The following is a 15,656-nucleotide window of genomic DNA, read 5'->3' as shown; positions in this document are numbered from 1 at the left end:
AAACTTCAATGTTCAACCTGAGATTGAAAAGCATCCTCTACTTAAAACTGCATGCTCATTTTGAAATGAAGGTTAAGTCTTGAAGTTATTCTGAGCGCTCAGTGCTCCTCTCAGCGGTGACCCCTGTCCTGTTGCAGCAGAGACCTGGCTGTCTTCTGCCTGGCCGCTTGTAAACTTTTAACCTGTCCCCTTCTTTAACGACAGGGCAAGAATGCATGGAACTCTTCTTTGCATTGTCTTTCCCTCCCGTGCGTAAAAATGACATGGAATGAGAGCTGGGATGTTGATTGACTTAAAAAGAGTCAAAGTGTCATAATGTTCTTTCTCATTAGTCTTATTAATGCCACACTGATAGTGAAGAATCAAAAATAACAAGATATGTGTATATGTATATGTATATGTATGTGTACATATATGTGCATCCAAACTGAAGAGTTTGGGTGTCATTATTTAGCTCTGGAATGACAAATTTGAAAGAAGTGTCTGCCGCACAGTCTGGGCTTGGATTCGACAATATCACACAACTGGATCAATGTAGCTAATTTTACAAAAGATCACGTCCCCTCCCCCCTCTGAATAGAGATGTCAAAGGTTGTTGACCTCTTGCTTTCATGTGCATTGATTGTTTCTCGGGAGGTGGGCTGCTCCCCTCCAAAGCCCTTCACATCAGCTAATATATCTTTGTTTGGACCTGAAAGCTGTTTTCTTACATTTTGTCACCCTGTTGTTGTTTTTTTTTTTTTTCTCCACATGGCAGATTTTACTGTAGAAGATGAAGCAGCACCAACAGAAAAATAAATTATGTGCAGCCTTGGACAGAAATGTTTTTACTGGATGTTACTTTATTCTAAAAATGTAACGTTTAATAGTAAAACAACAACAACAACAAAATATAAATAATGGGCATATAACATGACTTTTTTATTCAGCATTGAGAATTGTTTATTTATTTATTTATTTTGGGGATTTCCATATGTTTCAGGAAAAGTATTTAGTAAAATGTCTATTTTCACCTTTTAGTTGCTATTTTTCCTGCATGTGTGACAAATTATGTATTACATTTATTACATCAATTATTTATTTAAATAACACATATGCCACGTAGTCTCTCAGTTTATAATTGGAAATATTTTCTTTAAAATAGTTTTACTAATATGTTTAACAGGATACTTGTTTGAAATTTCATATTATATACTAAAACTATAGTAAAATTAAATTAAATTAAATAATAATAAAAGATTAACGAAATTGAAAATTTTAGTATGAATGTTTAAATCTAATAAACCTTAAAATAAATAATAATTCAATAGTTCAATATTAATTAAATATTTAGAGGACAAGGACCCCAATATTAATATTTAATATTTTTACTCTCTCTCTCTCTCCGTCACGATAAGCACACAGGGGAAGCGAGGAGACGAGAGGTAAACTTCAAAATAACAGTCTTTAATTAAATCCAAAAAGGGTAACACACGACAGGGAACACAAGGCAGGCAGACGCACAAGAAACAGGACATCGATGTTAATACCGGACAGGAAACAAGGGGCAGAACACACTATAAATACTGAACTAAACGAGGGTATTAAACCGAACACAGGTGGGACTGAATTAACTAATAATGAACCAAATAATGACAGGAACAGAAACAAAACCAAAAATGGGCACATGAGGGTGGGAAACACAAGACACAGGACTGACACTCTCTCTCTCTCAAATATATATATATATATATATATATATATATATATATATATAGTATATATGTGACCCTGAACCACAAAACCTATCTTAAGTGTCAATTTTTCCAAATTGAGATTTATACGTCATCTGAAAGCTGAATAAATAAGCTTTCCATTGATGTACGGTTTGTTAGGATCGGACAATATTTGGCCGAGATACAACTATTTGAAAATCTGGAATCTGAGGGTGCAAAAAAATCAAAATATTGAGAAAATCACCTTTAAAATTGTCCAAATGAATTCTTAGCAATGCATATTACTAATCAAAAATGACGTTTTGATATATTTACAGTAGTACATTTACAAAATATCTTCATGGAATATAATCTTTACTTAATATACTAATGATTTTTGGCATAAAAGAAAAATCTATAATTTTGACCGATACAGTGTATTTTTGGCTATTGCTACAAATATACCCCAGCGACTCAAGACTGGTTTTGTGGTCCAGGGTCACATATACAGTATATATACAGTGTCTATAGTGGTTATGGCTCTGATGTTGACTACCAGGTTAAATATGTGAACTTTATTCTCCAGCGTTTACGAAGACATCAGATTTCAGGCATGAATCACAGCCTCAGTTGTTTTAGTGACTGTGCTGAGTTTGTACAGTGTAAAGGGAAGGAAGAGCACAGAGGATTGTGTTGTAGTGATAGGGTGCAGGACGTGGCACTGATGGATGTGAGTCTCCTTGTCCTGTCGTGGTTATCCTGGGCGCTGACGAACAGGACGGCCCTTATCTGCAGCAGATGGGTCCTGGACCTCCTCCTCCTCTCCTTCAAAAGGCTGATGTTTTCAGCACACACAGCTTATCTGCACCGGCCTCCAGTCATTTGTTAGGAAACATGTCCATCCAAATCCAAGGGTTTGCCAACAGCTCGGCTTGAAGGAAGACATGTCACGATGAAGGACGAGGAGGCTGTGTGTCAGCGCTGTGCCACATAGCTGCACTTCTTCAACACTTCATTAGCAACACTGAGCTCAGCGTTTGAGCCAGGAACATTTAGATAAATCATAAAATATGCACTTGTCTTACAAAGACAAGCATCTCTGTTGCTAAAGCTCATTTCAGGTAGTGCAGTGGTTCTCAACCCTTTTGACTCCAAAGCCCCTCATTGTCCACAACAATATCAGAAAGGCCCCATGATTTCTCCAGCTGATCCTGATTTACTGCATAACGATTTTTAAAAAAAGATTTTTTTAGAAATCACACTTTGTATATGGGCCAATGACCAAAATGGGTTTTTAATAATTTCAAATATAATAAAATTTTGTATGTTCACATTTTCTTTTATATATTTTATAATACAAACATATATTAACATATAATATATACATTTTAAGCACAGGTCAGAATATATGTTTCATTTTTCCATAAATATATCAAGCCAATGGAACATTAGCCTATTTCACCGATATTTTGACATTTGTCACAAAAGTTTTTTGAAACATAAAAGTAGACAATTTACTTGCATTTAATATGCTTTTTGTGGGTATAAAATCACTTTTGTAAACTGAATTTGATGTGAACACCAAAATGGGACGTCTCGTCTTTGACTCATATTTCTTATATGAGTTATATGCTATATGACCCATATATGAGTTATAAAGCATTATTAATTTTATGTGACTTTTCCAGGTCTAGAAATCACATTTTTATATTAGTTATAAAAAGCGTATTTATTATAATATATATATATATATATATATATATACTGTATATGGAGTTACATGGTTTTATTAATTCACATGATTTTTCCAGGTCTAGATATCACACTTTCTATATTTGTTAAGTTTTATTTTTTGTGATCTATGGCTCTCTGACGGCGAACCACTGACCTAACAGTTAAATTGACAAACAATTTTAAAAAATCCCATAGACTAACATTAAAGGAGGGACCTGAACCATGTCTAGAGATCAGGATATCATAGGCATTTTGAGGGTGAGCTCTTTTGACTTCATCATGTTAGTAACCACCTTGCAACCAGCTAGCATTGTGCATTAATATTCAATCTGTTTAATAACCCTCATGGCTGTGTGTTATGGTAGTTGCGGTCGTTCTCTGGTTCATGCCAGTATGCATTTCTTCTCTCCCTGCAGCCATAACCTGACTTGCCCTTTATCTTGGCTTGTCTGCTCAAGTACATACTGCTCACTTCAACTGAAAAACTGCAGGCAAGATTAACATGATTTACTTGTCTTAATAGAGTACAGAGTGTTTTTCATGAGATGTACCTTTTGTGGAAACCTGCTGTTGACATGATTTAATGCTTTTTATGTTATTATTATTATTTTGCAGGACAGTTTAACTTGTCAGCATTTTTATTTACTATAATCCTAAGTAGAGCTGAGTCACCTTGCACTCTGCATTAATATACCTCCCGTTATCAAACAAATGCACAAATACTCCATAGCTTTTATTTTTTTATTTTTTTTATTTAAAATTTTTTTGCATTCTTTGAAGGTGCTGAATGAACCGGACAAACTTGGAAATGCTTCAGGAGATTCCTTCACTAAGGTGATAAACCTCATAAAAATCACGCTCTGTAACTGTTTCTCTTTCCACATGCTGTTTTGTTTCAGCTCTGTCCAAATGTTTTAGCATTCTTTGGACACTTCTGCATGCTGCATGAAGCCGGTTAAGCCCAAGGTCACCAATAGCGGCTCCGGGGAGATGGGGTGAGGGTGGGAGCGAGAGCTAACGGGGCGGGCTGGCCAAAGTCACGGTGACCATGACTCAGTGCTGGACTCCACAATTTAGCTGATAGAAAAAGAGAAAAGAGTGTTGGCTCTGAATCCTCCTCTGATCTCAGAAGAATACGGTCCCTGTTGCTTGCATAAATGGATTCATAGTGAATTCAATGGAATAATAGTATTATTGCACTTTATTTAGATTTTTAATTTTTAATTTTATTTTTTTTATTTATTTTATAAATAAAATAATAAACTAAATAATAAAGTGTGATAATAGCATTATATTTTAGTAGTACATAAAAATACAATTATTTTATAGTACACTTAAAAAATACAATGCTAATATTTACACTTTGTATTTATTTATTTTATTAGAATTTTCAACATTTTCAAACCCAAAATCAGAAAGCTTTTATTTTGGCAGGTTGCCAGCAAATGTGCTGCTGGTTTTAGTGCTGCAGAGTGAAGCGTGTCAATGAATATTTTGCGTTTCACTCTGAAACCGGCAGCACGTAGACTATATTTATGTTTTAATTTTGAATGGAAGTCTTATACAGTATTATAGTTAATCAATCTAAAATGGTGATTGTTCATTAACAGCTATCAACCCTGTTGGTATGCAAATGAGCATTCTGAACCTATTTACCCAGCGCATTTTTTTTATTTTGGTTGCACCTGCACACCATTTATGTGCACCCCTGGTGCTTTTTAAGACTTTTTTATACTTACTAAATTGGCACACTGGATGTGTTCAGTTGAAGACGGCAGTTCAAGACGAAACCATTCATCTAATCACAAAAAAGGCAAACTTTCACTTCAAGAATGAACACAGTGACATTAATGAGTTTGAAGTTCGGTATTTGAAAAAAATAAGTGAATAAATAAAACAAAGCAAATAGAAAGAGAAAGTGTGATCTATATTCATGGCCATTCTTTAGCGTATTTCATTCTGTAAGCTACATGTTCCACAGATCTGTGTACTATGCTACTGTTTTTAATAGCATTAAGACCGTTTCTTGCTGATAGTAGTATTTTTGTCTTACCAAATGTGGTGTCCTGTCAGCAATAACGTGCCTGTGCTCTCTATGGGCTTTTATGATTTTTGTCAGTTTAAGTGCCGACGTTGCTATGGTAATGAACAAAAACGTGCCCCCCAAAGTAAATTATTTTGAAATATGTTTTGGAAATAATATAAGCCTATTGCTAGCCCTAAACTCATAATTTTCCCTCCATGGCCACTGAACAATCTAGACAAACTGTCTAAATTGAACTCTTTAAACTCATAGGAGTTTTAAAGTGATAATTAGTCATTCAGAGACCATAAAATTTTATTTCAAATATAAAAGATGTACAAAGATCTGGACCTCGGTGACCTTATAGCTGATTATTATACAGTAGCTCTCTGTGTGTGTTACGGGTATGTGGTTGTAGTATAACTTGAAATAAAGGTCGGGAGAACGAAGTAGCATCAACACACTTTCCATTTAATAACGTTTGCTCAGACAAAGAAAAAGGGGAAAACTGAGGACTTATAACATAACGGGAACAAAAGAGCAAACAAGATAATACAAATCAGGTGGGGACAATGAACGATGATTAACTAATAAGAACCGGAACTAAACCAAATAAGGGAAAACAGGAACTTAGAAGGGCAGACACGTGACAGTGTGAAGCATACAGACTTTATTCAAGCCACAGAGAGACAAACATTTTGCTGAAAAATGCACAATACATTCTTACAACCACTCAAAAACACTGTAGCTACCACACAGTACATAACAAAGCCTTGACAAACACCCAGAAAACTGTAACATCAGGATGACGAGTTCTTTAAAGTGTGATTTGGTGAGGGCTACTTTTATTGATGGATTTTTATGCATTTATACTATTTTTATCTCTAAGAGTACAGTAAATACAAATCCACTGGACTCTTAGAGCAGCTGTGTTTTGGCTGGACCTCATCTGACCTCAGGAAGCATCCAGACTTGTGGCCCTGCCGCTCATGATAAGAGAAAGGGCAAATATTTACCCGTGAGGAACATATGCTACGGTCTTGATGGCCGCTTCTCCTCAGATTAACTCTCTGTATGCCACATTAGAAAACTTCTTTAGACCTGCTACTGCCAAATAGTTGGGTTTTATTGGATATTTGAGTTATAATGGTGTGCGGCGCACGCAGTCAGGAAAGCTTTTGATTTCTGTAACTGCTCTTTCACATGTCTAAAGTCTGCGGTGCAGTCAATGGTCTTTAAAAGAGCAGTTCACCCAAAAATTATAATTCTGTCATTTGTGACCCTGGACCACAAAACCAGTCTTAAGTCGCTGGGGTATATTTGTAGCAATAGCCAAAAATACATTGTATGGGTCAAAATTATCAATTTTTCTTTCATGCCAAAAATCATTAGGATATTAAGTAAAGATCATGTTTCATGAAGATATTTTGTAAATTTCTTACCGTAAATATATCAAAACTTCATTTTTGATTAGTAATATGCATTGCTAAGAACTTCATTTGGACAACTTTAAAGGCGATTTTCTCAGTATTTAGATTTTTTTGCACCCTCAGATTCCAGATTTTCAAATCTCAGCCAAATATTGTCATATCCTAACAAACCGTACATCAATGGAAAGCTTACTTATTATTTTGAAAAACTGACACTTAAGACTGGTTTTGTGGTCCAGGGTCACATTTACTCACCCTCATGTTGTTCCAAGATATTTTGAGAAATGTCTCAGTGTTTCTTTGTCCATGCATTTTCAGTCAATTATAACCAAAACTGCTTGGTTACGTTCTCCAACATTTTTCTAAATATCTTATTTTATGTTCCATAGTAGAAAGAAAGTCATACAGGTTTGGAATGACATGAGATTGACTTGATGAAAAATCCAAACCCATAAGACTTTGGTCAATCTTTGAAACACAAATTAAGATATTTTTAATGAAACGTGAAAGATTTCCCATCACTGAAAATCCATTTACTCAAAACTTTGACTCTTTAATAAAGATATTATAAACATAATCCATATGTATCGAGCAGTTTGATCTATGTTTTTGATGAAATACGGCCACTTTACAGGATTAATAGCTTTACTTTAGGCTTTTATTCATATGTAAACATTGATCAACACTCATACACAGATCAAGTCATGGTCAACGGCTGCTCGTACAATGTTGCTTGACGCCAATGTTCAGTAAATGAAATAAAAAGGTTTTTAACATTTCTTATGCTGTTATGAGATCACGTATTGTTGTATGTATTACAGCTAACAATAATTTAGTGTTTTGTCTGGAACCCTGGTGTAACATGTCTTTATGATCGATTATAACAGTAACTCGAAATCACATCACAAAGCACATCTGGAGTAGCTATTTCAGGTATGATTTGAGAGGGGTCTGGATGTTCCCAGCACAGCTGATCAAGGGAATGGGTTTGTGTCTGTGTCAGCACTGGATAATAGATTGGACCTGCCTTTGTTACATTGCAACAACAAAAAAGAAGCAAGGGGATTTAAATTGTCAACCCTATCACCGTGGGCAACTCACTCGGCTTTATCAGCATGACACTACTGTTACACACACACACACACACAGCAGTCCTGATGCAGCAGAGGCTGCCTGGGGTCAGGAAGAGGAGCATGATGGATACAGTTGAGCGCTCCGCAAGGAAGTGGGGAGGGGGCGAGGACAGGGGTCTTTCCTCAGAACATTAAAGACCCTCATTGTTCATTTGTCACTCACTCATTCAAGGTGGCTTTGTGACTCTGAAGAGGGGAAAGCGCTGTTTCTTTGCTCTGACTTACAGACGCTTTTATTTAAATTGATTACCGGTTGATCTGCTCTGTCGTACAATCATTTGGTCTTTTTTGGTGGGAATCCACTATACAATGAGTCATGTAAGGGCCCATAACTCTAAGTCGTCATTATCAGATGTTTTGTGCTGTGTTCTCGTCATGTCAGAAATATTGTACCTATTCTGAGATTCTGCTCTGAGCTGTTAATTCATTGGAAATTGTTTATTTTTGTGGCAGTGATTAAAATTCATATTCAAAAGCAAAGAATGTTTTAACAAAATTGCACATCAAACAGAAATTTACAGAGGACTAATGAGAGATATAATAACTTTAATATAATGTATAATTTGAAAACTTCCAAAGATTCAAAAGTTAGAACATTGAAATTATCTTTGGCTGATGTAAACAGTTTTTACTCGTTGGAAACTAGACGCTGTTCAAATTAGATATGTTCCTACAGTGTATCAGAACTATATCAGTATATTTTAAAATGTATATTTAATTGTTCGTGCTAATTTTCCATAATTGTACAAGCAGATTACTTCAGCTGACATCTAATGGTTACTTAAAGTTAATCTTTGAAATGAAAACACTAATGATTTAATAACAATCAAAACGAATATCCATTGTTCATGAAACAAAAATCGTTTTGTGAAGCCTAAATTCATGGATTTAAAACTTGTAGAACAAATTTTAGTTTTTATGATGTTAGACAAAGTAGTTCATGATTTAGCCTTTTATCAGTTTTTGGCCATATTATGAAAATAATTATCATCTTATGCATTTCGGTCAGAATTTTAATTTTGGTGCATCTCTTACAGAAAATAAACATATTTTAGTAGTACCGACATTGCATGAGTTCAGCATTAGCATGTGATACCAACACTTTGGCTTTGAGGAAAAGGTGTAAAACTTTGGTTGACCTTTTCCAATTAACCAGATGTGCAAGATCAGTCAAGGATTAACTCAAACAGTGCTGGAAGATGGTTTTCCCACTTTTCCATTGTTGAAATCTGTCCTAAAACTGATGAAATAGCCTCGTATTGCCACATAACGTTTGTAATTTTCTTTTTTGAAACTATCACAAACATTAAATGACAATACAAGTCTTCAGTCGCATCTGGTTGAATGACATGGTGAACTGTGGTGTCCTGCCCAGGACTGCCATTCCTCGCCTGAATAATGATGGATGAAGCGTCAAAGCAGGAGGAATTGTGTCAGGAAGCACATCTGACCTCTCTTTGGCCCTTGTCACCTGATAACGCTTGTCTGTTTTGATAATATGTGCTTCATGTGACACAGGGCTATTAAACAAGACCCTTTTTTGCACTGTAACAAAAAATGTCTAAAGGCAATTTAATCCTGAGAACAAGAGCAGGACAAACAAACCATTAGGAACCAGGAGTGAGCTTACCGAATGTTTAAGCCAAAATGCCGTAAGGAGCACTTGTACTGAAACATAAACACTTGAATTAGTCTATTTCCAAATGTCAGCCAGTCATCAGTGCATAACAGCAACCGATTAAAAATCATACAGGAAAAAAGAAATGCATTTAACCCATTAGTTGAACTATTATTGTCCCTAGTGAATAACAGCTGTGGTCTCTGTTGTAAAATGCAGGGTTGGGTTCATCGGCAGGTCTCCAGTTTATTGGCCAGAGCAGCCTTGCTGTTCTTCACTCAGATTGAGCTCTTTGTTTGTTGTCATGGTATCAGGACACTTGATTTTCCCATGGACACCATAGATTTTGGAATAAAGCTTAGGTCTCACTGTTTTATTGTTGAGACTCAACTCCCTATAAAGGAAAACCAGTCATGTTGGTGCACATAAGTCCCAATATTGGTACCATCATTGGTTGTTTGAGCATGTGGCACCGACACTTTGGCTTTGAGGTGTAAAATTGTAGTTGACCTTTTCCAGTTAGCCAGATGTACACGAAAGATTCACACGCAAGAATTTATATTTTCTGAGATCAATTTGAAGCCGCTTCAGATATTTTGACTTCAATGCTTCTCTTGTTTCTCCAGTGAAACTCCAGTAATGGTTGAACATTTAATCTTATGCCAATAACTGATACATGGCTGATGTTAAAATTCTAAAAAAAAAATGTGTCAAATTAAGTTAAAATAAAACACTAAAAACAAAAATTGATCATTGTTAAATGCTACGAGTTCATTTAGGCATGACAACATTATAATGTACAGTATGAAAATAGATAGTCATTTTGAGATTACATTAGTGTTATCAAATTATTAGTGTTTTAAGTGAACATTACATGATGGTAAAGGTAATCTAAATATAAAATAATAGAAATAAGTATGCTCTATTAAATATCAATACTGGCCAAAAAATAAAAATCTACTATTGGCTAACAACTGATGTATTGTGAATCCCTACTTTTCCCAAGTTTTCTTGCTTGTATTCTTGAATTGCACTAATAGGAGGTTTTCCAAAGGGTCTTTGGTAATTACTGACGTAAAACATTTGTCTGAGTGCAGGATTTAGTTGAAGGTTAAATTAAAGCCATTCACTCCGCCTGAATGTACGGCAAGGTCAACACTCTAATCAGGGCTTCGGTCACACAAAGGCTGGTTTTTGACTCTAATAAATGAGCACAGCACTCCCACGATCCCACCCCGCTGCAGTCTGCTGACCGTATCTTGGGGTTGCCCTCTTGCCCCTCTCATTTTCCAGTCACTTTTATAACTGGACAGTAAACTTCCAGTGGCTTAATGATGATGACTTCTTCATCTGCCCAAATACTCCTTTTGTTGATCCTCCCAGGCCTCCACCCCCTTAAACCCAGGCTAACCTTGGCCCACCACTACCCCCGTCCACTGCTGGACTAATCCCCTCCCCAGGCTGTCACCTCCAACCCCCCTCAAGCCAATCCCTAGCTGACCAGTCAGGGTTTTCTCTCTCTGCCGATTTCAGCTTTGGCTTTCAGCTTGTTGTGTTGCCTCCCCCAAGCCTCCCTTCCCCCCTTGGTTCGTGTGGCCAAGTGGAGGAGGTTATCTCCACGGCCCTGGCTCATATTGGCCTCGCTGGAAAAGCCCCGATTTACACTTCAGGACCCCAGCAGGAAGTCTGTGAGAGGCCTTTAATAGGCAAATGAGCGCAGGGCTTAGGGAACAACAACCTGCTAGCGGTGTGACAAGTGGCGTGAGACCCCACACCTCACACCCGGAATAGCCCTTATGTGGTCAGGGAGGCTGAACGTGCCAGGGCAGCATTGGCTTTCACGTGACGCCGACATTGTCAGGCTGTTGTAATTGGCCTGTGTTAGGGTAGATTTGTTTTTTCTGACACTGAGTAGATAGCTCCTGAAGACCTCGATGAGCTGTGGTAGTTGCCACCTCCTACCCAGCTGATGCTCATTTGTCACTGCGTTAAAATCACGTTCTGCTCTCACCTCATCTATGTGATTCTTAGTTGTTCTTTTACAACCATGCGATGACGAGGATTTCATCACACTTCTAAAAACCCACACTTGATAAGACAATCAAGCAGTTCTTATAAAGAAGCCAAAGCCAATCTTTTCAAAGCTTAGAGCACTCAATAATTGTGCACTGGTTTCAGTTTGACCAAATTTAGATTGAGTTGTTCCATTTAGACTAAATATGTGGCACTGGATTTGGATTAAGTGTTTTTCAGCAAGAAGCCGAGAACAAGAGTAAAACTTCTAAAACTTGCATTCTGAACTGAAAAATATGCTCTGGTTTACCCCAAAATATGCTTTTGTTGGTTCAAATTTAGATTAAGTTGCACCATTTGGATTCAATTTGTGGTACTGGATCTGGAATGTGCGTTTCTCCAGAAAGAAGGCGAGAATTAGAGTCATACTTCTCAAAGCTTGCATTTTACATTTATTATTTCTGCTTTGGTTTTTTCTAAGCATTTGTTGGTACAGATTTAGATTAAATTTAATTTAAATTCTATATTTGGATTAAGTTTGTCCCATTGGATTTGTATTGAGCACTTTCTCAAAACAAAAGTAAGGAACACTTCAGAAATGTACATTCTGATTTTAGAACTACTCTGGTTTGCCCCAAACTGTGATTTTGTTGGCCCAAATTTGGATGAAGTACCCCACTTGTATAATTTATATTCCTATTGGATTTGGATTGCGAGTTTCTCCAGAAAGAAGCCGAGAATTAGAGTCACACTTCTCAAAGCTTGCATTTTACATTCATTGTTTCTGGATTGATTTTCCTACCTGTTTGTTGGATTAAGTTTGTGCAACTGGATTTGGATTGTGCATTTCTCCAGAAAGAAGCGAGAACTAGAGACACACTTCCCACAGCTTGCATTCTGCATTCACTATTCCGCTTTGGTTTTCCTAAGCATTAGTTGGTCCAAATTCAGATTAAGTATTTGGATTAAGTTTGTCCCATTGGATTTGGATTGAGGGGTTCTCAGAATGAAAGTCAGGAACACTTCAAAAGTGTACGTTCTGAACCCAAAACTACTCTGGTTTTGTCCCAAGCTGTGATTTTGTTGGCCCAAATTTGGATTAAGTAGTCCCACTTGTATTATTTTTATTCCTGTTGGATCTGGATTGCATTTCTCTGTAAAGAAGCTGAAAATAAGCTACATTTCTAAAAACTTGAATTCTGTACTCAATAACTCTGCCGTGGTTGACCTCAAACTGGGCTTTTGTTGGTTCAAAGATTCACCGAGTTGTATTGGTCTCACTGGATCTAAACAATGATGCTGTCTGTCTGGAATGAGGCAGTTTTGCTGTACCTCGGGAGAATGGAGCACTTCTCAAAAGGAAGCAGAGAACAAGACAAAGCACAACTCCAAAAGATGTTGAAAGAGCTGCCACCACATGACTCATCTATTCTCAGGTGGCAGTGGAAAAGATACTTCCCATTGTCAGTGCCCAGGGCTGGAGACTCAAAGCAGCGCTGAAGGATGGGCGAGAGGAGGGACAGCTCACTCACTGACTCTTTTGTTTTACCCACAAGCTCAATTGAGCAAAGGAAACCTCTGCTTTGCTCTCTTTCTCCTTTTCCAGTGACCCATTAAGGTCTGATAGTGTTAAAGCCTGAGACTTGAATCGTCACTTCGGTTACCCAGAAAATTGAACTTGTGCTGCATCTTCATATACATTTTTTTTTACAATCTTGACAAAGAGTCTTGGCAAAGAGTACAACAAATGTACGTTTCTGATCAAATATCCAGCATTTGTCGATCAGAAGTCCTTATACATTCGAGGACATTGTGTGGTCCAAATGGTTTCTGAAGAAGAAACCTTGCAATTAAAATAAACAATGTTTAGACAAAGCCCCCAGATTAGCTGGAATGACAGCATTAATGACTCTGGGAGGCTAATAAAGCCCTCTGAGGGCGGGAGGTCATTGTTTAAAGCTGACTCCCATACTGCTTTAGCCCCTATCTACTAATTCTTATTAGGGTGAGAAGAAGTATATGGCTCGATTTAGACCAACTGTTTTTTTCCACAAAAAGAGTTGTGAAAGCAGAATAAATGATTGAATTTGCTGTACAACCTGATCAAAATTATTTCCTTACTCTTCAATCTACAAAATGCCATTAATGCCATTTTTACAGGGTTATTCCATTTTTTAGGTTATCTCACCAAGTGCTTGCCTCTAATGCATCATTTTGTTGACTTGGCTGTTTTGTTGTTTGCTTGACAAATTCTTTGTGTCTTTAACTTTGACAAATGCATTTCACTGTTGCGGTTCTCAGCACACTCTTTGAACCATTGCGTCAAGTCACCTTTTTGTTCCATGAACAAGGCTGTTATCAATTATTAACAAATCCTACTACTCGCTGCAGACAAAACAGGATCTCGGGTGTGTTGATTAAATCTACTGTGTATATTTACCCTCTAAAGCCATCTGATAGGGTTGGGCTGATGAAACTTGAGGTAACACTTTATGCCAAAATAGAGTGAGATTATTGTTATTGGATCCATAATGAATGGTAATGAATGGTAACAGTTCACAAATGGACCAGCACTGGTTTACTTAAATACTGTAAGGTCCTGAAATGAAAGGGTCAACCGAGTCACAATATTTTGTCATTATCTTGTGAGATAAGAAGAGAGATGGAGTCATTGTTAGAGAGACCCTGGAGCACCAGGGGAACCCGATCCTCCCATATTTGCGTTCAAATCTCTTTCACTTCCTCTGAGCCACTTCTCAATGGCACGCTGTAGGAAATGATCAATCCGGTAAAGTGCAAAACATCAATCTCCTATCAAGTTATTTAGACCAGATGAGTCCCCGCCACTCGGCTATTTACAATGGGCCTAAATTCTCAGTTAATCGTCAACCTCCGGCGAGGGGAGGGATGTGAGTTCAGGCAAGGCCGACGGACAAAATGCGGACTGACCCCACATTCTTTGGCAAGTGTCCCTAGTTTGCCATTGGTGTGCCCTATCAGTAAAATGGCCCCAATAAAACGGGGAGCGGCAGAAGGGGAGTAAAACGATCCTTCACCTTGCATCGTACCCCCATCTGCGAGCGTGGCACTTAGCGGTCTCCGGTGTCACGTTAAGAGAGGGGCATCTGCGCATCGTGCGTGGCGAACGCAGCACGCGTGTGGCGCACGGAGGCGCCTCGCCTCTATTGTGCCGTGCTCGGCGGTATGGCCCTCTCCACAACAGCATCTGTCACCTTAGGGGGTCAGCAAGGGCCAAGATGAATGAGTCCTGAGAGAATGCCCCTCTCACCCACAGAGCAAATGGCCAAGAAGAGGGAGGGGGCAAGAGGAACGGGGGGAGGGCCTGCTGTTTGTGTATGTGAGTGTTGGAGGGTTTGTGTATCCAGAGCCACTGAGTACAGGACAGAGAAGGTGGCTCCGCTGGAGTTCCTGAAATTAGGCTTTTCTGCCCCGACTCTGGACTATCATAACCAGGGAGCTGCTGGCTCGCAACAGGGACGAGGAATACTGGCACAGCCTTGATGCTGCTTTTGGATATCCGAAGGACATTTGCTATGGAAATAGCCTGTTTTAGTGATCAGCTTTAAGGTCTTCAGTGGGATTTGAGGCACACTCCACACCCTGGCTGCTTATGAAAGGTACAGAAGCGTCATGTTAGTTTCTTTGACACTCACCGGCTCCTGCTAAATTGGTGTGAATGGCCATGGCTCTTAGCGACCCCATTTATTGAAAGATTTTTGCATTGGCTAATCTTTGTCCCATCCCCCTGCATGAAGTTTTGCTCTTTAAACTCTCTTTCCTTTAGTTAATGTCTCTGAATGTAAAAAAAAAACTAAGTGTGAATTGGTCAGTGTTGAGTGCTGAGTCAAAATTTAAGTGGTGTAGTGTTACTCTTTATGTAAATATAGGTAGGGATTGTTGAAATCATGCAGTTATGTGTTGCTCTTTTTTTTTAGTCTAAAAATGTTTGTACCTTATAAATGGGCACTTTTTATACATTTCACCAGGCGT

The 15,656-nt window shown here is 37.9% G+C and overlaps 1 protein-coding gene across 4 annotated transcripts in view; it reads left to right on the top strand.

Moving 5' to 3' along the window:
- greb1l (GREB1 like retinoic acid receptor coactivator) overlaps positions 1 to 15,656 on the top strand; it is a 61,376-nt gene that overhangs the window by 7,945 nt on the left and 37,775 nt on the right. For 2 of the 4 annotated variants that reach the window (XM_058755879.1, XM_058755887.1), the window contains exon 1: positions 15,047 to 15,283. The exons of 1 other annotated variant lie outside the window; for it this stretch is intronic. The gene's annotated coding sequence lies outside the window, so the exon portion shown is untranslated. Of the gene's footprint in view, positions 1 to 4,208; positions 4,263 to 15,046; positions 15,284 to 15,656 lie in introns of those variants that run through there. One more of the 4 variants, XM_058755896.1, reaches the window with a different exon arrangement.

Source organism: Onychostoma macrolepis, chromosome 02, assembly GCF_012432095.1.
Source record: "Onychostoma macrolepis isolate SWU-2019 chromosome 02, ASM1243209v1, whole genome shotgun sequence".
Classification (NCBI taxonomy): Eukaryota; Metazoa; Chordata; class Actinopteri; order Cypriniformes; family Cyprinidae; genus Onychostoma; species Onychostoma macrolepis.
This window is presented reverse-complemented; position numbering and strand designations above follow the sequence as displayed.